The 25562-nt window shown below is 36.4% G+C and overlaps 1 pseudogene; it reads right to left on the bottom strand.

Annotated features, from left to right (window-relative positions):
• Window positions 1-272: 272 nt before the first annotated feature.
• LOC149168649 (uncharacterized) lies at window positions 273-24344 on the bottom strand (annotated as a pseudogene).
• Between the last annotated feature and the right edge of the window lie 1218 nt (window positions 24345-25562).

The following is a 25562-nucleotide window of genomic DNA, read 5'->3' on the forward strand; positions in this document are numbered from 1 at the left end:
TGGATCTCATGATGTCTTTTATGAAGAACCAATAGGTCTATTATTGTCTATAACCTTTTTCTTGGTGATTTGGGGATAACAATTGCTTCTACGCAAGGGATTGGTGAATGTTTCCATTGGGATAAATGTATCTCCTGTTTCGAACAAACTAATAAAGCAAATATAAGATAGAGATCTAGTACTTCTTTTTGAATCAAATTCTCCTATAGTTCAACAATGTAAAAGGAATCACTGAACAATGATTTAATATCGGCTATAAATTAAGATAAAGGTCACAAGTCTCTGCCACATTTATTGTCATTAAATGGACATGTGCTAGTGCATACAGAAGGGGAAGCATATATAAAAGCACTGTGATTCCTCTTGAGATGGGGAGACAAAGTGGTTCCTGCTTAATTCCTAATTCGTTCATCTGTGCTACAGAAAAGCAGCATTTTCACAACTTCCCTCATGGAAGGCATGTTGATGGGAAGAGTGCTAGTGCATAACAGAGCCACCCTTAACACCAACATCATTTCTTCTGTATATGAGTTTGCTACTTGTGCATCCATGACGTTATTGATATCGATGTGAATCTGATTTTGAACCCACGTAACAATGGATGAGTAATCTCTAAATTATACATCATTCGGCTTCTTGCCAATCATGAGCTCTAGCAAGACCACACCAAGTTTTTATATGTCACCTTTCTCATTCACTTTGTGGGTGTAAGCATACTATGCACACATGTCCATCAATTAAATCAATTCATATAAAATTGTTTATTTTCTGTTGACTGAGGCATATATATACACACATATATTCACAGGAATTAACAATTCAATTGTAAATTCTTACCCGGGGAAACATATCCATATGTTCCCACAACACCTGATACTACATTCTTCTGGCCCAACTTCTATACAATTATAGCTAAACCAAAATAAGCAATATGGGCCTCCAATTAAGAAACCAACAATATATTATACGATTTAACATCCCTATGTATTATTGGAGGGGAACAACCATGATGTAGGTAGGAAATTCCCTTAGCAGCACCAAAATAAATCTTATAACGAGCAGGCCAATCCAACATTTCCCCTTGAGAACTATGAAGCCATTCATACAGGCTACCATTTGGCATGTATTCATACACTAACAGATTAGAATCTGAACTAGATATGCAGCAAAGCAACTTGACAATGTTGGCATGCCTAATCTTCCCTAGTGTCTCCACCTCTGCTTGAAATCCCTTGCCTTGGGAAGACTACAATTTTATGTTGTTCCAGATCGCTTTCACAACCAAAATATCATCATTTCTCAGTGTTTCCTTGTACAATTTTCCCACACCTCCACTTCTAATAACATTATCTTTTTTCAATCTCTTTAGAATATCTAACTCATCAAATTCTACCCTATGAAAGTTTGTGAGGTTCCATGACTATGTACTTGATTTAATCCAAGAAAAATTATTGTATGTCATATACAAGAAACCTATACCAATAAAGCAGAGTAATACTATCACAACAATAATTGAAATCAATACCCTATATAGATGACTTTTAGATCTGCCTTTCTGCTGGAAACATGAAGGTAACATTAATGGCCCACCTCCATAAAGGCATAGATTTTCAAGAAAACCTTTGTCATAGGCCAATTATTGTAACCAAGAGGAACAAAGCCAGACAAAAGGTTGTCAGACACATTCAAAAAACTCAACTTCAGATTGTCTAACTCAAGAGGTATATTCCCTGAAATCAAGTTGTTTTAGAGGTCAAGGCTATTAAGAACAGACAACAACCAAGCGATCCAGGAATTGATCCTATGATGCAGTTGTTACCAAGGTTAAGCTGTGATAGACCTTTCCATGTTATTATTGTCTCAAGAAGCTCCCCATACAACATATTGTGATCAAGAAAAAGCCTTGATAGTGAGGATAATCTAGTGAGTTCCACTGGAATAGTCCCTGATATATTGTTGTGACTTGCCATAAAACTCTTGAGATTCCACAGTTGTCCAATGCCAGAGGGAATAATTCCATTGAATTGATTGTTTGATATCTCCAACGCCCACAGACTGGTTGCTTTAGTGATTTGAGCAGGAATTTGGCCATGGAAAGCATTGTTTGTCAATCTGAATTCTCCAAGGAGAGGAGAAATCCATAACCCTAGAGGAACCTCACCACTTAAATGGTTATACTTCACTTGCACACTGGTTAGAATGGGACAATCCCCTATAAATTCAGACAGGATGCCATTAAATTTATTCTTAAAAACAATAAAAACTATCAATACTCCACCTTTACAGAGATTTTGTGGAAGAGGACCGAGAACCTCATTCATTGATACATCAAACTCAACAAGTTTAGAACCCATCCCAATTCTTGGGGACACTAGTCTTGTGATCTTGTTGGTAAAAAGCTTGAGATGGACTAAATTAGTAAGGGTATCAAGACCAGAGGTTATAGACCTAGAGAATTTTTTGTTGTATAACTGTAGTGTCTCTAAGTTTGTCAAATCCCCAATCCCATTGGGGATGCTTCCATTTAGCTCATTCATTGACAGATCCAAATTCACAAGACTCTTAAGATTATTGATATTGTCTGGAATTGATCCGTATAAATTGTTCTTATATAAAAATAAATCTATCATATTTGAAAAGGTCATCAACATGTTGGGGATCCTTCGAGACAAACAATTATATGAGAGGTCCAAGTGTACCATATCTCTTATATTCCCTAGTGACTCCAGAATTTCTCCTACTAAACTACAATTTATCATCCACAAGTACTGCATTGTTGACAAGTTCCTGAGTTCATGTGGGATTAACCCTTGAGCCAAAGGGTTGTAGTCTAGTGTTAAGTTTTTCAACGAAGAGAGATTTCCAAGGAAGGAGGGAACAATACCATTCAACAGGTTAGAGTGCAATAACAATACCTCAAGCTTAGGCAACTGTCCGAATCCAGTAGGAATGTCCCCATAGAAATAGTTGGCTGAGAGGTCTAATTTTTTACCAACTCCTCTAGTTTATATATCTCATTCGGCAAGAGTCCACCGAACCTAGAGCCAATGAGGGCCAAAGGCTATACAGGACCTTGGATGCTGGTCTAATGTAATGTGAATTCAACGAATCAAATTGCCAACCCCTGGGCCTTGAAATCCATGGAGAATTCAATCTAGTTTTGTTTTTCCATGGAACGGAGAGGGAAAAATAGCCCCTAACTAGTTCCATTAATTAAAATCGGGGAAATTTCAAGAAAATTCTACGACCAAACCAAAAATCGGGGGCGATGCCAAGAAAATTCTACTGCCAAACCAGGCGAACCAGGGTTTGGAACGTTTATTCACCCTATTTTTAATTGGCTGAAATATAATAATCATTTATTTTTTAAATATCTTTTGGGATAACTATTGAAAAGGTGTGTAATTTAAAAAATTTTCCCCTCTAAAATATGAAACCCCTTAAATTTCACCCATGGGCTAAAATTCGCCCCTAAAATTTTCTATGGTACACTTACAACAACTTCTAGATAACAATTGAGGAGGATGTTGATCGTCACCCTTGCGATATAGGATATTTGACTACTTTGCAAGCACATTAGGATGATCAATATCAAGAGAAGGATTCTCAAATAAGAAATGAAATTCATATAGTCTTATCCTAAACTATTCTACCATTATTATGTATGAAATAAGCATAGTAATACAACCAATGAAGTCACAATATTATCATATCAATATCAAACCTTTTACACCTATGCTTGATCATGAGGTAGAACAAGGAAATATTACTATCACTAACCGTTATCTCATAATGCTAAAAAAAAAAAAAAACTAAAATAATAAGGGTGGGAGTTGGGAAAAGAAATCAACCATGTCTCATCCTTGCTTGAACAAAATGAGGATGAAAAAGGGAAGATTTTTTTTCCCATTCCATTGGATCCTCTCTTGCAGCTTGAATATAGAGTAATTAATGATCAATTTTAAGCATTAGGGGTGAGACAATTGAGGGACAACGTCTCGACAAACAAACTACTTGTTACGAAAATTAGATTCAAAAGGGGAAACTAAAGTTGGTTCATCAGATTCATAGTCGATGGTATTTGAATATGGATGAGGAACAATGTTAGAGGGAAGTGAAAACAAATCAATAATCATATCTTCCTAATCAACATATGGTGCACAGGGATCTTTTTTAATATGATCTTCTTCATCACTACTAGGATCTTTACATGGATCGTGATACTCTTCATTAATCTCTTCCTCTACATCTTCAAAATATTCAAAACGACATTCCTTTTGAATGACCATGACCAAATATTGAAAGTTATCTTCATAGCTTTGAAACGTTGGCCCCTAATACTCAAGACACTTTTAAATCAATACCTTAATAGAAGAGATTCTTTTTGGTTCACAAGAATATTTAACCCATTCGATTTTATCCTTTCCCAAGAGAATTGATGAAAAACCTCATGAACCATCTTGATCTCTAGATAATACTTGAGGAATTTTACCACATGGTCAATGAATCAAGATGGTTCATTATTAAACTTTGAAACATTAGCTGTGCAACTTGTACCATAATGATTAAGATATCCAAGCATGTCCTTAGCATCCAAAGAAGGGTACATTTCATGAAAATCCCAAGGAGCCACTGCCTTGAATTTTGCATAACAATCAACTGCAAAGTCATCAAAGTGAAATTAAATGACATAAAAATAATGCTTTCCTCAGCTTACGAGCATGAAATATTTAAAGCTCAATGAAGAAATAATGATTCATTCTTTCAATGGAGTCACCATATGAGAAATTCTAACTTAGGCTTTGGGATGTTCTCATCAATAAATATTGAATCATAGACTTCAAATTTCGAGGATGTGGACAGAAATCCTCAACAATGGTGCGATAAATGTTATCACAAAATCTAGTAAGCCTAGTGCAAAGCCCCACTAGGCAGAACCAAACCTTACAATAACAAGAGAAAGGGTTTCCATTGTCACGTAAGCAACTTTTCACATGCTATTTAGTGGTATTTTATCATAATGGGGGCTTCCATAAACTCATTTAAAGGATACTTAGTGATGATAGATCAAGGTGAATCAAATGAGATCTATTGGATGGGATATAGTACCAACGGGGCCTAGAAGTCCTAAGTATTCTATGCTAAAGTTCAATTTCTCTTCTAGACCAAACATAGGGCTATTATAAGGAAGAGTTTTGCAAATTTCCAACAATAAGGTGAAAAATATCATATAAAGGCCTTTTCTTATATAATCAATAAAGGAGGTAAGGCATTCAAATAGACACTAAGGTTTAGGGGTTCTTAATGGAGTTCTATGGCTAGAAACATGCTTAAATGACAAACTAAGGATGACATCAACCCTAAAGAAGAGGGTTTAATATGAGACAATGCTATATTTTTCTCTTTATATTTATTACATGCAAATTCTACTTTAAGAACCATAAAATCATCCACATAAATTTTATTTTGAGTGATTTTCACATAAAACCCTAGCCCTAAGGTATATAGGAAAAAGGAAGAAGGATAAATTTAATTAGTAAGATGGATGATCAACACAATTCTGTGTAATGTCCCTTTCCAAGAAGATCAATTTAATTGTTCAGTTTCACTTAGAGAGAAAAGCAACATAAAAAATGAGTGAAATCAATAATTAAATTAAAAAGGGTTACAAAATGAAAATTCATGATATTTTTATGACCCATGGTATTGAACATGGTATTTCAATGACCCATGGCATTAGTATGCCAGGAAAATTATAAAAAGGAAGATGAGAGTCCATTTGGGGTATCTTTGGATATTTGATGAATTGATATTGGAGCTCTAGCAGCTAGCATTCAGCTTCGGTGGTTGTAAAGCCACCTTGGATGATTGTTTTCTTTTTCATAAGAGGTCGAATTGATTATTCAAGGAGACCGAATTTCCAGACTCGGGAAGGCTGAGTTGATCAATATGGGAGGTTAGATTGCCAACTTGCAAAGGGGTTGAATTGCAAGAGACAAAGAATTTAGGGCTTGATAATATCTTATATGTTTATCCTAAAAATATTAATGTAATTTCCCTTTATTAATTCTTGATAGCATTATCGAGGTTTCTACAGTAGTTGTTTCTTGCAATTTATATGGTTATATGTTGCATTTTATTAATATTTATGGAAAAAATTATGCTATAATTTTTTTTGGGAATTTTTAGCTAAATAAATAAAAAGGAACATTATTGGGGTATCCAGAGATGGCTTTTCTATCATCCTAAAGGGTTATTTGTAAAACGCTTCTGGGTCAATTGTAGGAATAAAAACTGTTCGCAGAACTTGCAGAATACTTTCAAAAAATTGAAGAATCTAACATGAACCTCACAAGAAGAACAAATCAGATTGGAGCATGGGAACTCCAATTATTAGTTGATCCTAAGAAATGTGATGGCAGTGAAAGAAATCATCAAGGACATGAAGCAATGAAGAGAAAGGCTGTCACATATCTGAAGATGATAGAGTCACAGTTGAAGATATATGTTCAGCTATTGAACATAATCCTAGCACTAAGGAAGTTTCTCTGTGCAAAAAAAGTGGGGTGCACAAAATAAAATATATTCAAAATCTTATGTCCAATAAAGACATCGTTGAAAAATATGTAACTATGTTCAGTCTTCATAAATATGAAATGTAGTTTTGATTCGTCTATATTGTAAAATGAAAGAAAAATTATTATTATTTTTATTTTTGTAGCATGGGTTTCATACTCAAGGTATTTTATTTTAGAGGTCAAGCACACATTGAGTACTTCTAAGGTTTGTCCTAGGGTCAAGAAATCAAAAGAGTCATTGTAATATGAGGAAGACCCCATTGGGCACATTATAACTAGTAAAAATAGTTATTTTTGTATTTTAAAGTGTCAAGATAACCTCCAAGACTAATTCGGCCTGGAAGCTAAGAAGTTGACCTAAACTAGGGCATTTCATCCACCTTGGAAACCTATATATAAGAGGAAACAAGACTTGCTATGGAAACCATTCATCCTTTCATCATTTACACAAAGGAGAAGAAGAAGAAGGAAAATGAAGAAGGAAGAAGAACGAAGACAAGTGTTTGGGTTATTTCTCTCTCTTTTCACATGTGTGAAGGAAATGAGGCTAGGGTTTTGCTGCTGCAAGATCAATCTTAGAGAAATTGCAAAAAGAAGGTCGAAGGAAGGTCCATTAGGTCATCCTCAAGCCCTAGAAGAAGGAGAAAATCAAGTGAAGGTCAAGGGAAGCCTTGGAAGCCCTAAATTTTCTCACACATGTGGAGGAAATAGTTATTGCAGGGGCTAGAAATTTTAGACTTGCAGTGGAGAATTCTGTAGGTGGGGGTTAAATTTGTGATGCTGGAAGATATTTGACTAAGTTTGACTTAGACAAAGGAAGCACATCATCAAGAAGGTCGGACTTGGTCTTGGAAGGGTATTGGTCTTGATCTAGAGGTCTTGGAATTCGTCAATTAAGGAATCTATAAGAAGAGAAGATCTCTCAAATGGAGAGGTTTTAGACCTGTATTGCAACCTATATCTTATGTTCTTGTGCACTGTTGATATTCTTTTTTTTGGTAGTTGTTTTATGATAAGAATAACATAATAATGATAGAAGAATATAATAAGTAAGAAAAAGTAAAAAGGCATCATAAGAAGTTATCAAGTTCAAGAGAAATCATACTAACTATAGCCCTCTAGATTTCTCAACATGGTATTAGAGCTAAGGTTGGATAAGGCCATGATGAAGATCAATATATCTGTTATAGGTCATTTCGTCGCATTTGGTCAATAGGCCTGAAAACCAGATCAATCAATATTTGTGAACATGTTGTCATCATCCCTTCACAAATCCCTAAGCATGACCTCTCCAAAAAATCTGAGTTTCTAGGACCAATTTCTCAAAAATAATGTTTTTAACTCCAATGCACGTTGCCTCCATAGCCACCTACATTCAACACTGTTTGCATCCTTTTTCTCCTGCGTTGGACAACACCTGTTGCTCCCTTCTGTAGGTGTTTTGATTTTAGAAATTTAGGAAAATTTAAAATAATTCTGAAGTTTCCTCTTCTAAAAGCTTCCTGAAGGAAATTGAAATAAACACAGAAAATTATATCAGAGACATTAACAAACCAAACATGGCTGAAAAGGCCTGAGAGCCTCACTGTATTCCTCTCTCCATATTATTCAAATAATGTTTATGATACACGTATAAATACATGAGGAAATTTGTCTCAAGATAGTGCATCTATCTTGGACAATTTGGTTGAGAAAATATCTCAATGACACACTAATATAGGATCCTAACTAGTTGAAGAGATCTCTCAACCAACTAGACCTAAACTAACTCCTATCTATGGAACAAACCCAATCTAGCAAGTTAGGAATTAAATCCAACTTTCATGATTTAATTAATTTAATATTTTTGGACTTATTATTGTTTTTAATGTGAGAGTGAGGATAACATTTCCCCTAGTCATAAGTCTAAAATAAGAACCAGGAACCATATTCCAAGTTCTCATGCTAAAACTGTTGATCCTTAATGAAACTTAAAAACCACCAAACTTGGATGCTGAAAAAATTCCAATCTGAAGAAAACATGAATCAACTACAAGTATGATTCATCTTTGAAAGTTGCTTGATGACTCAATCAGGTTCCAAGCTGCAAAAGGATCCATCTGTCCTTTAATCAACATCCTTTGTCCATTGACAAAATGTTGAGAACGCCCACTGGATACTTTGATGTTGACCACCCACTAGCTGCTTTGATGTTGATGAAAACCCATTGGCTGCTGATGATGATCGTTCACTGGATGAGTTATTGATGTTGCTTCTGTCGAAACTACTCACTTCTATTATAGAAAATTGCTCACTGCTGCTGTCGAAAACTACTCACTGCAACTTTTGTTGTTGACTGCGTACTGGCGAATTTGTTGATGCCCACTTACTACTTTTGCTAATGTTATCGAGAATTTTAGTCTAACAACCACCTTCAATTCCATTATCATTTCGAGCCTTTGTCAGTTGAAAGGAGAGACAATCATTTGCACTTGATTTTTTAACTCCCCGCCCTTCAGGTGTAGGAGAGTTTCATTGTTGTACTCCCGCTTTCAAGTGCATGAGAGTGCCATATTCATTTGACTGTTGGTTGCAATGGTTGTCTTCATGTGAGACTAAATCCTTCGGTAACACATAGAAAATTGTTTGAATGTAGATGACCACTTCCAAGGATTATTCCATGCATAATTGATCTTTACTCTAGGTGGTTCATTTCACTTGTAACATCTTTCAGATGAATGATTTTTCTTTCCAAAATGGTGACAAGAATGGAGGTCAAAGAATTTAGTCTCCATATGGCCATTTCTCTTACAATGGTTACACTTAACCATATTCTAATCACTGTCTAGAAAACCGACACTTACAAAATGAACTGGTTTTGAGAAATCTGGAACAAACAAAGTGTTTTCTTGGTTGTATCCTAGGCCATGTCAATATTTGTTGAAGGATATTTCTTCCAAAGGTATGATCACTTTCTTGGAAAGACTATCCTGTTGTTGTTCTTCATACTTTCTGCTGCTGCTAACATTTTGTCCTTGATTTATTAAATCTTCTGTATCACACTGAGCATCAATCATTAACAATTCATTGGTTTGACATGCTGCATCAAACTAATCAATTTGATATTTGGTACTACTTGTTGCATCATTAAGTAGTACAACTGGCTAGATAAGATCACTCGTGTCGCAACTAACATCAACTTGGTGGATTAGATCATTTGTGATAGAACTTGCATCAATCTGGTGAATTAGATCATATGTATCACAACTTTCACCAACTTGCTGGATAAGGTCTTCAGTGTTACAACTTGCATCTAACTTCTCTATAAATTGTGCATCTAGTAAATCTTGCTTTTCACTTAACTTAATTTGGAGTGCATTGATGAGTTTTTGTTTTATTTCTAGCTCAATTTGAAAATATTTTTCTTCTTCTAATGTGGTGGTCATTTGATTGATTAAGTTTTGATTTTTCTTTAACTTCCATTCTAGTAATTCAACTGTATTATGTAACTCATGATTGCACTCTTTCAACTCTTTAATTTCCAGCTCTGCACTTTGAAGACATTTTCCTCCTTTACCCATGTTGATCTTTGACACACTCACTTGTACTAACTTGCTTGATTATCATGCTCCAACTTGCTTTTAGTTTTGAACTTGCTTGATTTTTTGAACTTGCTCGCTTGATGCTTGCTTGATTTTCATTTGATTGTCACACTCGCTTGTTGTCTTGAACTTGTTCACTTTCACTTTGTGCTTGCTTGAACTTGTGTTAACAATTGATTGTTTGAACTAACACTTGCTTGCTTTCACGCTCGCTAGATCATGATTGCTTGTTTTTGAACTTTCTTGATCTCTAGCTTGAATTTGTTTGCTTGATCATTGCTTGAATTTACAAAAGAAGGGTGTCAAATACTATCTAAAAGTGTACCCAAGAGAAGGATTACAATGATTTAATGACAAGTTCAAATGAATTTGATGACTCAGTTGAAAACAATGGACTCACTTGACTTAATTGACTCCTTAACAATTCAAAGCTTGGGTGTTGGTTTCAACCGAGAATGCACTCTTACAACTAAAATTAATTTGATTACAAGTTAACTTACAAATTATGATTTGCAAGTTACAATTTTGTTTTGAGTTGACTCTTAAAAGTTTTGCAAGTGCATTGTCCAAAAGTTGATGCAGTTGTTTGTTGATGTAGATGACAACTTCATTAACTTTATTGCCTTAAGTGAACGATGTTGAATTGCATGTTGATGTATAATTGTATTTTTTTGAATGCTGATGTTGACAACTTGATATGTTTGATTATGTGTTGCAGCTTCTTGATTTCTTGTACTTTGCTGATTTATGCTTGATTACATGAACTTGAAGAGAATTTATTATGTGCATGCATTTCCTTAATTTTTTATGTACTCCTTGTGTACCATATTACAAAGATAATGTCAAAAATAGACACAAAACATGCACAATCAATCACTATACAAGGTGTACCTAAGATCCCCTTATTCCATTTCCGGCGGATCTAGGACACTTCAACAACACAAAAACCAAATTTTTATTATACAAGTTACAAGCAACTCTTAACCCAAGAGAAAATTTTCAATTACAATATTTTTCTTGTTTAGACCCTTTTCAAACAACAAATTTACTTAAATGACTTTTGAAATCAAACTTCATTCTCTCAAAACACTAAAACAATTACCTTCCTTTAAAATTCACTTATAACTCCAAATATTATAAAAATAAGTTTACCTTATCACTCCACATATTAAAAAAATTCACTTTATTACCAATCTTAAAATATTTTTGGAACACACCTCATTATTCCAAAACACTTTAGTAATTTTTTATAATTTCTTTTAAACTCCCATTTAAAAGAATTTCATAAATTCTTGAAAAGGTGAATTAAAAAGTGAATGGAGTCACTTTAAAAGTGAACTAATCTCTTTCTTGAAAGGTCAAAGAACAATTCAAAAGCACACCTTCAAAGGAAGGGAAGGAATTACATACGTACAACACCAATTTTTTTTAACACGTTCACTTCTCTGCGTTGATGCTTTTTACCACATGCCAACGAGAAATGAGTCTACATAGACGCTTTTCGGGATCTTAACCTGGAAGTGCTGGTCGTAGAGGTTCTTGATGAGCGAATGGTTTGCAAGTGTGGGACTGGCAGCGTGGAGCCCAACTTCTTGGTGCTGAAACGCTGATTTCTAACACTACATTCATCAATTATAATTCTATGCGTTTTCTCATTGTCGTTGCACAGAGAAAGGGATTTCTTTTTATATGGAATGAACCCTACATAGCTTCCTCTCCTCTAAAATCAGGTACACTCCAAAATAGATTTGCAGCTTCTATTCCTGTGAATTGAATTTATGAAGATAGTGGAAAATACATAGCAGCACTGCAAATATCGACACAGTAGGAAATCACTCACTAGGTATTATCTCTAGTGACTCGTGTTCACCCCTTCACAAATAATTCAATTTGGGAAGGCTTGTAAAGACCATGATCTCAACAACATCGGTTAATGATCTTTAGATTGCTGAGATGATAAACAACGTACGAAAATAAAACATAAGTACAGTAAGACGTCAATCTATCTACGACTGAATCACAACCTAAACGGTATACGAATTACAGGCTACTTCGCTATGCTAAATCACAATACAAGTCTGTCAACTATGATCAACGGGTGGGGATTCAGACAATTAATGCCTATGAATTCGCAAGCCTATTGATTTGTAGGCCACCGATCGACCACATAAAATTACGTCATTTTCTAGTACCTTTCTACAATTGTGGATGCCACCAGATTGATTCCTAGGGTCAACCATTAATGAATCCACTTTGTTTACACCATATCACACATATACACACATTCAGTGACAATATTGGAGCTTATCATTTGCCTCACACAGAAGGCACTCCGCCTGTTTGAGGCACTGCGTGAGATAAATGATTTCTTGATTGTAAGGCTGCGCTTGTTCCAAGGATTCTACTTCAAACTCTGATGCTAATAAAAACTCTCACAATCTATTTCTTATTAACCACAAATGCAATGAAAAGTTTATTTCACATGCTGGTCCATGCCATTTGATCCCAAGACTCGCTCCCAGTTTCCAAACTCCATTAAAAATGACTTTCCAGCTTGGATTTATTAACACTCCAAACAAACGTTGATCCACACTGCACCACATATCCAATCCATACTATAGGTTTGTTCGTGCAGGCTCAAATGTCAACACACCCCTAAGAACTATAACACTTTGATACCACATGAAGGAAATTGAAATAAACACCATGGTAGAAAAGGCCTAAGAGCTTCAATATATTCCTCTTTCTATATTATTCAAATAATGTTTATGATATACATATAAATACATGAGGAAATTTATCTCAAGATAGTGTGTCTATCTTGGACAATTTGGTTGAGAAAATATCTCAACCACACACTAATCTAGGAGCTTAACTAGTTGGAGAGAATATCTCTAAACTGACTCCTATCTATGAGGAACAAACCTAATCTATAAAGTTAGGAATTAAATTCAACTTTCATGATTTAATTAATTTAATATTTTTGGACTTACTATTGTTTTTAATGTGACAGTGAGGCTAACACTTCCAAGGTTGTTTTAACTATTTACCATGGATAAGAGCTCGAATTCTATGTGATCCTATATCACTTGAGCTCATCTTCCCCTCTTAAGAGGATCTCAAGTCTAAGATGGTAAATCCTAAACTACCACATGTCTCATATAAATTTACTGCCATCCATAGCATCAGGGTTGGCTTCTGGAGACTAAATTTCCCTCATGCTGCTACTTTGAACATAAAGGAGTCATCATATTCATGCATTAGGGTTTATCTTGAGGTGTACTATGTGACAAGGAAGGACAAGTCAACTTGGGGAGTCATCTACAAAATCAACTACTATTTATGGTTGTAAACTCTCTCCTATTTCCATTAATACAAAAAGTATTTTGTTTTAATATATGTGTTGTGTTATGTTTACACTCATGTATTCCAATTCTTTTCTAATTCATTGAATAGAGATGTTATATTAGGCTACATATATATTGTGGATGCTTTGCTGTCGTGTGTGTAGGTTTTAATTATAGCACTTGGAGATACCTTTAGAGCTTAAAAGCGGGAGGAAAGAGAAGCTTTCTAAAAATTCTCAGTAGGATTCATTCCCATACTCAATATCTAAGGAAAACGTTATGTTCTTTGCCTTCTATTATTCTAGACTAGTCCACTAAGTCTAGGGAATTCACCTTTGTCCACGATCATAAATTATGCATAACAATATCCTTGAAGAAGTCTTTTAAGAAATATTCTATGGTAGCAAGTCATCTAAAAAAAGGTATCAAGACATTATGGAATATCCTATTACCCATCAAGAATAAAATGAACAAGACTTTTATAAAGGACGAAGGACTATTCTCAACACTTATTGGCACATTTGAATATGAGAATATTTGGGTCATCGATAGTGGAGCATCAAGACATATGAAAGGTGAGTACAAACAACTATATACCTTATGAAGGGGAAAATCCTCATACTTCATTGAAATTAGTGACAAGAAGAGCCATCCGGTAATAGGAATTGAATCAACCTCATTGGAACTAGAGAATGGAGGAAATATTCATCTCAACAACATCCTATTTGTTCCAGGTTTGCAAAAGTATCTACTTCTATTTCATGTGTAGAAGATAGAGGAGATAGAGTGCTTTTATATATGGAAAGGTTGTATTAGGGGATAAAAAATCTAGCATCAAAAATGAAAAGATGAATGGGATTCGTGAATGAAGACTCTACATATTTTTGACTCCTCTCTCTCATGCTTTGGTTCACATTGAAGTAAGTCCATGTGAACTTTGGAATAGAAGGTTTGGTCACCTTCACTAAAAAATATTACCAAATCTAAATTCAATGGTGAATGACATCCCTTAACTCAAGGAGGATCATGAAGGAGTATGCAAGGGATGTGCATTAGGTAAAAATATAAAGAGACCATTTGGAAGTAATGCTTCAAGGTCAAAGTAAATTCTGGATCTTATTCATTCCAATGTATGTGGTCCTATATCTACAAATTCTCTTCGAGGCCATCTATATTATGCAACACCCATTGGTGACCACTCAAGGAAAACTTGGGTCTATTTGCTGGAGACCAAGGATGAAGTATTAAAAAATATCAAGAATTCAAAGCTAAAGTGGAGAACCTTACAGAAAGAAGGATAAAGATCTTAAGATCTGACAATAGAGGAGGATACACTTCAAAGGAACTCATATATTTCTGTAAGGAGGTTGGGCTTAAGAGGGAGATGATAGTCCCATACAATCCTGAACAAAATGGAGTTGCTAAGTGAAAGAAATAATCTATTGAAGAAAGTGAAAGAGCCATGTTACATGATCAAAATTTTTCAAAATTTATGTGGGGTGAAGCAACAAATACTATTGTATTTATTCAAAATCAAAGTCCTCATAGATCACTAGACAACATGACTCCCAAAGAAGCATTCATTGGGAAGAAACCAGGTGTGGATCATCTTTGAATATTTGGCTGCCCTGTCTATATTTACATTCCAAAGGATAAGAGAAATAAGTTGGATCCTACAAGAATGAAGGGAGTATTTTTTGCCTACAGTAATAGTTCAAAGGCATATAGGATCTACAAAAAGGAAGGAAACCGAATTGAAGTAAGTCGAGATGTAATCTTTGATGAAAATATTTCATTTAAGAAATCAAAGTACCTCCCGTTGGAATCTGATGATGGAGAAATTCCAATATTTGAGGAAGAATGCACATGGGAGGAAGAAAACTCAAATTAAAGATGAAGATCCGAATGAACCTGGGTAACCTGTGATCATCCTTGAAAGTAGAAAAATACCTAATTGATTGAATTCTACTCTTCTAGATGAAGAAGGACATGGAGAAGCCAAAGGCACATTCAGGGAAAGTAAGAAGCCCAAAACATATTCAGGGTATGCAACCTATTTGACGAAGTTAATAGAAGAATAACCATCCACCTTTGAATAGGTTGTCAAGCATAAAGGATGGAAATATGACATGAATGAAGAATATCAATCTATAATGAGAAATGGAGTTTGGGAGACTGTACCTAGGCCTAAAGACAAATATGTGGTAACTTCTAAGTGGATCTACAAGATTAAACATGCAACATATGGAAGTATTAATAAATATAAGTCAAGATTTGTGGCTAGGTGCTTATCTCAACAAGAAGGCATTGAATATGAAGAGACGTTTTCACCTACAAGAAGGTATATAACTATATGTTCGTTGGTATTTTTGGCAATATCAATGGGATGGAACACCCATTAAATGGATGTCAATACAACATTCTTGAATGGAACTATTGATGAAGAAGTCTACATAGAAAAATCCTTGGGATTCGAAGGAAAAGATAAAGAGACTTATGTCTGTATATTGAAGAAGGCATTATATGGCTTCAAGTGAGCATTAAAGGTATGATAGGCAAGGATAGATGCATGCCTACAAATATTAGGCTTCTCCAATAGTTCTGCTAATCCAAATATTTATATCAAGGTGGTGAAGGGTGAGCTTGCAATAATTGTTCTATATGTGGATGATATTCTCATGACAGGTTTGGAAGGTCGTATTCAAGTGTGCAATAAGAAACTGACAACAAAATTCGATATGAAGGATCTAGGGATAATGCACTATTATTCGGGGTTGGAAGTTCAACAAGGACTTGATGAGATTTATCTAGGTCAAGGAAATTATGTGATCGATATGCTGAAGAGGTTTTACATGATGGATTACATGCCTATGAAAATCCTTATGATCACAAACTTGAAAAGTCTAAGAAATTCCAAATAAAGCCCAGTGGATCCAATAAGGTATAAATAATTGGTTGGCTTGCTGATGTATTTGGTAAATACTCGACTAGACATTTGTTTTGCAATGAATGTTCTCAGTCAATTCTAGGTAGAGTCCAAGCATGATCATTGGATGAAAACCAAGCATATACTGAAATATTTGTAAGGAACAATCCACTACTAATTGAAGTATGATAAGAAGAATGATATCCAATTAATTGGATATACAAATTCTGACTGGGGAGGCAGTGAGATCGATGGGAGAAGCTGTAACAACCCGGGTGAAAATTCCATGTAATAAAAGTTAATAAAGGTAAAATAATAACCACGGTTTTTGGCACAATTATTCCAAGCTGAATGTTGGGCAAAAGCATAGTGATGGGGATCACTAGTTATTGATTAATGGCTGAGGAAATTTGCAAAGGAAATGACAAAGGATTTGGAAAGGAAAAATGACATTTTGGCCCATTTATTTACGGAAATAATGGAAATTAGGAGAAAAGGAAGGTGAAAGGTCACATGTTGCATGTGAGGAGGAAATTTAAGGAAAATAATGGAAAATGAAGAAAATAAAGACCTCATTAATAAAAAGGCTTATGAGGATCAATTCACAGAATTTTTTAAGTTCAATTTTGGAGCTCTCTCTCTCATACTCTTGGAAACTTAGATTTTTCTTGGAGAACTCTTGGAGAGTGTGGCATACTTGGATTTTTGGAGCAAAAAGGAAAAGGAAGAGAAGGAAAGTGCAAGAGGACATCAGGATTAACAACTACATCAGGTTTTTCTTGCAATACCAAATTGCATGTTTGTTTTCCCCACTAGTTTTGGCTTGCATGGCATATGCATGTGGTTTATTGGTCATGATCTATCATTGACATGGAAGATTGCATGGATTGAAAATGGATTTGCTTAGCCTTTCCATTTCCTGGATAGGCATGGTTTTGTGGGTTCATTTCTTTGTTTTTCTGGTTGGTTATCATGTTTCCTTTAGCTTGGATTAAGTTACTAGTTCATGGAAGGCCTGGTTGGACAAACACTCTGGAAGCTCTGTAACAGGTTGGGTTGAGTTACTAGTCCTATAAGCCATGGATGGAAAAACGCTCTGGAAACCCTTGGTGGGTTGAGTTACTAGTCCTAGAAGCACTGATTGGAAAAACGCTCTAGAAGCCTGGAGTAAGCTATGGGTTGAATTACTGGACCTGGAAGCCTTGGTTGGAACAAATTCTCTGGAGCCCTGGAAGGCTTAGGTAGAGACCAATCTAGTGATGGTTTTGTAATGTCCAACCGTGAGGTGGAATCACTATTTGATGGGTTGAGGTGGTTGGCCTCTGGAATCCCTGGATGGTTTTAGATTGATTTGTTTTATGAGATCCCACATTCAAGCATGGAATATGGCACAAGGGTGACTGGATGAAGAGAGATTTGGAAAAGCCATGTCTACGATCAGGTGCTTCGTGGAAGTCCCACAACTGATTGGCCTTTGCATCATTAATATAAGGTCATTTCTCTTTGTTATGTCATGAATATTGTACTTGTCTATATGTGGATTATATGGCTGTTTTTTCCTTGGTATTTCTATTTTTATTATGCTGGTTATGAGCATGTATTATGGTGGTGGTTAAGTATTTCTCTCATCATGTTTTTACTTGTAAATGGATGAACAATGTATCTATGCCCTAATGGATGAAATGTAGACTAATGTGTTGAGGCATCAATGCTTCTTAGCGATTCTCAGATGAGTACAAGACCCCTATACTCATATCTATTGTTTAAACCTGTAGATTACATAATTGTGACATGTTTGACGAAATTTTTGTCATGGCTAGTAGGGGTTTAGTCAAGCCCTTGTTCAACTAGTTGCATTTTTTTTCTTATTCTGTTGTTATCTTTCTGTTCTGAAAGTGTCATTGAGTTCTGGGAATTGAAATGGGATCTGGGCCTAAAAAAGTGGCTAAAATCTTGGAGATGTAGGCATAACACTAGCTAGAAAATTCCCTGGACGTATGCATACCCATGCAGTTAGAGCATCCGGAGCCTCTTGGACACATGCATTCCCATATCAAGGGAGCGTTTGGGCTTTTAATGGTTTAAAAGATCAATTGGTCTCAGGGGATGGTTACCTAAGTGGTTGGGATGTATCCTGGGAGTTCTGTTGCTGATGTGGAAGGTCTGTATGGTGTGTTTATGCCAGTTCCACTTCCTTAATTGACACATAGGGAGTCAAATAATATCATAGTAACTTCTCATCACATGTTTACCCTGGTTGGCCATTTAATTGGGTAGATGTGGGACGAGGATGTTACAGAGTGGTATCCAGGCGGGCTACAATCTCTTTGGGTCATTGATCAAGTGCTCATGTCCCAAGTGTTGTAAAATGCTCAAAAATGAAAGTGCTCAGAATTGGTTCAAACTTGAATGACTGGAAAGAGCTCGTCCTCTTGATTCCGGTGCTATGAACGGTTCGAAAAACGGTCTCCGTATGAGGAAGTTATGCCAAAAAGAAAAATTGCCCAATAACATTGAAATTTTCAATTTTTTTCAAAAAAAAAAAAAATAGAATACTCGAAATATTCCTTTTCGGGCAGCGAATGGTAGGCTACCACGTGGCAGGCCTGGAGGCCACCACGTGGCCCAGGATGACGTCATCATATCTATATTTGGCGCATATATAAAACTTTTGGCGTTGGTAAGTTTTGAACACGGGACCTCCCTCGCATTAATGGACAGTCTTACCGTTAGGCCAGTGCTGCAGGTTTTGATATGGAGGCGGCAAAAACTGGTTTTTAAAAGTTTGAATTGTATTGAGGCGGGACCCGAAGGGGCCAGCCCCCACGTAATACGACCTCACGCCAGGAACCCAAGACCAAACCTCTACCCACCAATGGATAACCAACGGTCACCAGTGCAACGTGTTCACATGCGGGATGAACGGGGAGTTAACAACCCGTTAACCCGAAAGTTTGGCGTAGAATTCAATGCACAGAATCGCCAACCATAAAACATTCACATGCATCCTAACTGCAACGCGTAACTGGTAGAGGTTTTGGTGGACCGCCAAATTTGGGCGATCCTGCCATAATTGGCGGAGTTAACTGGACTCTAACTACAGTTAGCTGGAGTGATTCTAGGCCAAACTGGCACTTGGGAGTAAATAGCCATAACTTTGGCTAGGGAAGTCCTTTTTGGACGATTTTTTTTTGATTTTGACTATTTAGATGAATTTGAAGCTATTGGCACAGGGTAAAGATCAATCAAAGGTCGTTTGCAGGTGTTTTTGCTCCGTGGAAGTTCTAGGAGCCACTAGGGCCCAGTGTTGTGGGAGCTGTATAGGGTTGCAGGTACCCATTGGAGGAGAACCAATAGTCATTCTTGACTGATTTGAGCGTTCTGAATCCATTTTTACAGTCTATTTCGCCTGTTGAGGCTTTTATTCAGCTGTATATTCATTTTGAGCTTTTAATCAAAATGAGGACATGCCCATTTGGGAGCCTTGGACCCAGCAGATGTAGCCCAGGAGGGGTGAACTGCTTTATCAACTTCTTTTGCATCTGTGGTTGAGTTATTTTGCAGAACAAATTCATTTTAGTGTGTTAAATAGTAAAAGGAAATAATTCTACTATACTTAAATGGGTCATGAATAGCTGAAAATTTCATTTGTTTTTAACTGCAAGACATGTACATCTTTTAAACATGTATGTTTACTGAATTGAATACCTTGCAAAGAATTTACAAGTAGTTTCAAATTCAGATCAGTCATATATGATACCAAAAAGTGGTATCAAAGCATGGTTTACCCCTCAGACTAGATGGGCTATGTGTTGGTCATGCATTCATATCGGTTACATATGTATTTCTTTTGTGGTGAGACTATGTGCTTGTTGCATTTGTATGGCATGGGTTATGGTTGCCGTAAGGTCGCCATGGGAAGTTGATGGTGTTGTTATGGAGTGTATTGTAATGAGTGTATGGTTGATTATGCATTGCTTATGCACGTTAGTATTCACATGTGGTCAAGTGTGCAATGATGTGGTGATTGTTGTCATGCATGAGGTCATGGTATGTGTAGTTGATATGGTCATGCATTGATGACTAGACTCTATCTAGAATGATGGTTATACAGTTATATGCTTACGTGTTATATTTATATATGCTATCATGATTATGTTATACATATATTACACTAATTTGTTTTGATATACAGATGAGGTATCCTCCCCGAATTATGCTAAGGTACATTGGTTTATTATGATTTGGTTTAGATGACATGATATAACTTGTAGGACGAATATCAAAGATGATTAGGAATATGGTAGACTACATTTACCGAGACTCTCCTTATGGATCAGATGAGAAGCATGGTGTTGTACATTCTTCTGATTTGGCAGACACATTGAGAAGCTTAAAGGAAGAAATAAGGAGTCGTAAGGTAGACAATGACATAATCATACAGGCACATGAGAAACAAGCAAAGGTAAATGCAATGATACTTTAGAGTTTGTCAGAATTGTAGTGACAAGGACCCCTTTGGATCAGCCATGAGCAGGAGGAAAAAAATAATGGAGCATATGGCAGTAGGTCTCATGGTGGTCACAATTTGGATAGAGATGACACAATGAGAGATGGCAGATTGTTGGATACTCCGGATAGGAATGGTGATAGACATAGGTACCATTCTAGTTCTGGTTCACAGATGCATGATGATGATCATCATTATCATCCTTACAGGAGGAGTGACAGGGGATATTTTCCAGATGGGTTTAAGAAATAAAAGCCACCTACATTTGATGGAGATATGAAGAAATCACAGGATGCAGAGGAATGGTTGCTTGGTATGAGGAAGTTCTTCAGGTTGCATGATTATTCAGAGAACATGAAAGATGTAATAGCTACATTCAGTCTTAAAGGTAAAGCAAATATTTGGTGGGAATATGTGAAGAACGTTAGAGGTATTCATGAGGAGGACTTGCCTTGGAATGAGTTCAAGCGAATATTGAAGAAGAAGTACCTATCAGAGAGATACTTTGATGATAGGGAAAAATAATTCTATGAGCTAAAGATGGGATCAATGACAGATGAGGAGTACACTAGCCAATTCTTGGAGCTACTAAGGTATGCACCTTACCTCAAGGAGGAGAAGGCTAAGATTTAGAGATTCACTAGCTGGTTACCGATTTCATTCAAAGACAAGATTGATTTCAATGAGCCTAGATCATTGGAATAGGCCATCTGAAAGCTAAAGCATTGCCATGAGAAATCAAAGAGAAGATATGAGACTAAGCCAGACTGGAAAGGTAATGCAAGGAAAAAAGGAAAATGGGACAAGAAGTGAGTAAGACATCAAGGTACAAATAATAAAGAGAATGTGGTGCCATCTAAGAAGTTCAATGCATCTGACAGAGGATAAGGACATCAATCTGAGGATTAGAACAAGGATACAGGATGGAAGCCAATAAAGCGTTGGAATTGTGGAAAAGATCATCGCAAGAGAGATTTTCCATAAAATCAAGGTGGTAGACAACATATCTACATTTATCAGGAGGCACAAATGGTGGGAGATGTTGGGAAGAGTATTCCTAAGATATATGTAGCGCTAGATAATAGGTAGGCAGACCATCAAGCATCTATCATTGGGATGGACGATGTTATCACTCAGATTTTCCTAGAAGTTGTCAAAAGTGGAAAGGGGTCCGAGGTAACCACAAACCAACTTTGAAGTACAAAATCTAGCCAATCTGTACTCAGAGAGGGCTCTCTCTTTATGATTTAGCTTTGTTTAGTAAGGTATTAGGCTAGGTATGAAAGCTTGGGGGTTTTGATTTTGATTGGTGGTGGAATTCAGGAACAGATGGGTAGAATAGAGTATTTCAAGCCATTGGGCTATGGAGTCAACTGAGGATGGCTTAACTGGATTGGTTTGATTTAGAAAAGGAGGGCTTCAAAGGTCAAGATAGCACAACAAGAGGCAAATGGTAACTCGAAAGGGTGAAATGGTCTCAAAAGGGAGGAAGGGCAATTAAGGATCCTTCAACAAGTTTTGAGGGAGGGAAAGTGGATGATCACTAATAAAAAGCAGTTAAGAATTTCTTACTAAATGATCATAATGAAAAACTAAGAAACAAGGAGCAACTAAGAATTCCTTGTCTATAATAGCTTTGAAGAAAACATTAAGAAAGATAAACCTTTTAAAACAGATTGCACTAAAGCACTTTCTGAGATATCAATATTTCATTTATCATTCAGATTTCATGAAAACACATATGATTTTTAATAAACAGAGGGAAAACAATACTAAACAAGAAATATAAAATACTTATTTGACCATTGTTTGCATGAGAATCCCGTGAAAGTCCTTTGCTTTATTCACTGCTTCCAGCTAGCCATACAAGAGCTGTTCCAATAACACTTCTTTCCAAAATAATAAGTATACAGAAATGTCAGAGAATCCACCCTCAATACTCCGAATGAGGGAGTACTTATACAAAAATTCACAATAAAATATCTTTTAACAAAGAGAGGTATAATCTAGGAAGCCTAACTATATGTTACATAAAAGTAGAGACAGTTGGTCTCGAATATAGAAGATAAAAGCGAGTCGCTGCCTTGTTGTCCCTGTTTTTGTGAATAAGCTGGAGGCAGGCCCTATGATTGGGCATCTTACTGTCTAACTTGTGATTCTATGCTGGCTGCTTGCTTTTGACTTTCGACTGATACTCTCTAAACTGTTCTGATACACTTTACCTGCTTTACCCTCATTCACCTTCTTTTACCAAAACTGACCATGGTAAATATTTGATTTTACCAAAGTAAATTACAAAATTTCTGTCATGTCTGTCCACCAATTTTCCTTTGGTATTCTGGTTCTTTGAAGCTTCCTAAAGATTTCATCAGTTTCAGTATATTTGGAAAAATTAGGCTGAACTGAAAACAAATGTTTTATCTCATGTTCAACATAGAAAAGGCTCTCTAGACTGTCATAGAGAACTCTGCCTGTTGGTAGTGCCTTGGGTGCAGATGCACTCGCTGATGAACTGGACTGATTGTTTGCATACTGGGCCAACTTGTCGACATAGTCGACATGCCTAAGTAATTTATCATTAATTACTAAAGGACTGGGAAGCCCTTTGCTCTGCAAAATACCAAATTTCTACATAAAATCATCAATATCTTCTTGCATGTTCTGGCACCTCCTTTCCAAATTCTGCATCAGTGACCTTTTGGTTAATACCTTTTTGATTTCTAAGATGGTTGCTATTTTTTCTTCAATACCCAACTCTTCTAGTTGGTAACTATTTTTACTGTTAAAAAAATTTATTAGCCCGATGGCTTCCTCAGGCTTCCTTCCTAACTCTTCCTTGGTTTTCTGAATTTCTTCAAGGGCTACTTTCAACAAGTCAATCTGTTCAAAAATTATTTGTATGGAGGACCAAACATCATTTATTGACTGAGTGATGTTGGTCCAAAGAATCCTCCTAATATCTGTTAAGGGCTTTTCAAAGGTGATGTCCTTCTCTAGAGCTTTCACCTACTGTGCTAAGCCTTTATTCTTCCTCATTTCTTCAGCAAAATTGACCTTTGTGACATCATATTTTTGTTTTAAAGTTACAAAATTTTCTTTTACCTTCTAGAGTTTAGAAAATTGTAGTTTCATTTCCTCCTTGGACTTTATTAATTCCTCTGTACTCAGACCTAAATTTCCTGCTTGTGCTATTCCTGTGGTTGTACCTGTAATTACTTCTGCTGTGACCAAAGGAACTTTTGGTGCCGGAGCTGTGGCAAGTGTTGAAGGGACTGCCGTTGAGACCACTGGTATCACATTTTGAGGCTGAGTGGTCGACTCACTCTGCCTACTTTCCAATGATTTTTCTAATTCTTGTTCAGTCTCTTTCAACTGTTCATTAAGCTTGAGGACCAAGTCCATAAGCTCTTCTTCAGATTTCTTTTGAATCACCTCAGTAGTTTGTGGATGCCTTGATGGAGGCAACTTTAACTGCTTTCTTAAGGCAGCTATGTCTTCATCTTTCTTCTTTATCAAGACCTCTGCAGCCTTCACATCTTTTGGGTTATGGCCTAGTCCAATAACCAATTCCTCCAAAGATTTAATTCTATTATCCTTAGCCTGTGAGGAGGCTCTTTCTAGCTGTAGTTGAGTAGTTGTATTATTCAGGGAATTTTCCAACCTTTGGGCCATCATGGCTTTACTTGTCAAGGTGGAATACACCATCTCCCCTGTTTGTTTATGTAGTTCAATCTGATCTAAGGGGTGAATGTCCTTGGCCATGACCTCAAAATCAGTTTTGAGGTAGTATGCTATTGACTGAGGTTGCTGTACTTTGGGCTTGAAGAAGCTCATCTGCATCTTGCCTTCTTTGATGTCATAGGATGACATCAACCTAGTTTGATTTGTGGGGGCCATTTTCAAATAATGATCGTAGACTTGGGCCCTTAATGGTTCGTTGTTAGACTTTATTTCTTTGAATTTATTTTTAATATCTAAATTCTCATTTCTTGGAGGCCTGAAGGATGACACTTCAACACTTTGTTTCCTTTCCAGTTCTTGTCTCTGTGAGCTAGAAGGTGTCCCACCTGCTGGGAAAGTATGTTGGCTGTATGCACCTTCTTTTCTTTGACTCTCTGTAGTATCTTAAAAAAATTCCTCCTCTGCAAGGGGATTTAGCCTGTGCCTCTTAGCACCAGGCTGGTTTGATGGGCCACTGGTAGGGGTAGCTACTTCCCTATCTCTCTTTTTGTTCCTTTCCTCATTCAGAGGAGTCTGCAAAATTGGGGGCTCTCCCATGTTGACTTGAGTTGGGTGGGCCTGTGTTTGAGCCTACTTCTGAGAAGTTTCACGCTGCTTTGACATGGTTGATTGTTCTGTTGTTGGAGTGCTATTCTCTTTTTATATTCCCTGTGATGTCTCTGCAAGTGGTGCGTTGGTCTCTTGTGAGTGCCTTTGTGAGGTATCAACTATTGAGGCACTAGTCCCTGATGTTGGCTTTTGAAAAGTCTTAAATTGCACCTATCCAAAAGAATCCAAGTCAAGTGTTTTTTCAAGATCTTTCATGACATTTTCTATGTTGACCTGCTCACTATCTGTTTCTATTAGGGTCCCTTCCCTCCATTCATCCATGTTAGCATA

Source organism: Pinus tabuliformis, chromosome 4_2 (assembly GCF_031772625.1).
Source record: "Pinus tabuliformis cultivar Carrire ecotype Pingquan chromosome 4_2, CPIR1, whole genome shotgun sequence".
Taxonomy (NCBI): Eukaryota; Viridiplantae; Streptophyta; class Pinopsida; order Pinales; family Pinaceae; genus Pinus; species Pinus tabuliformis.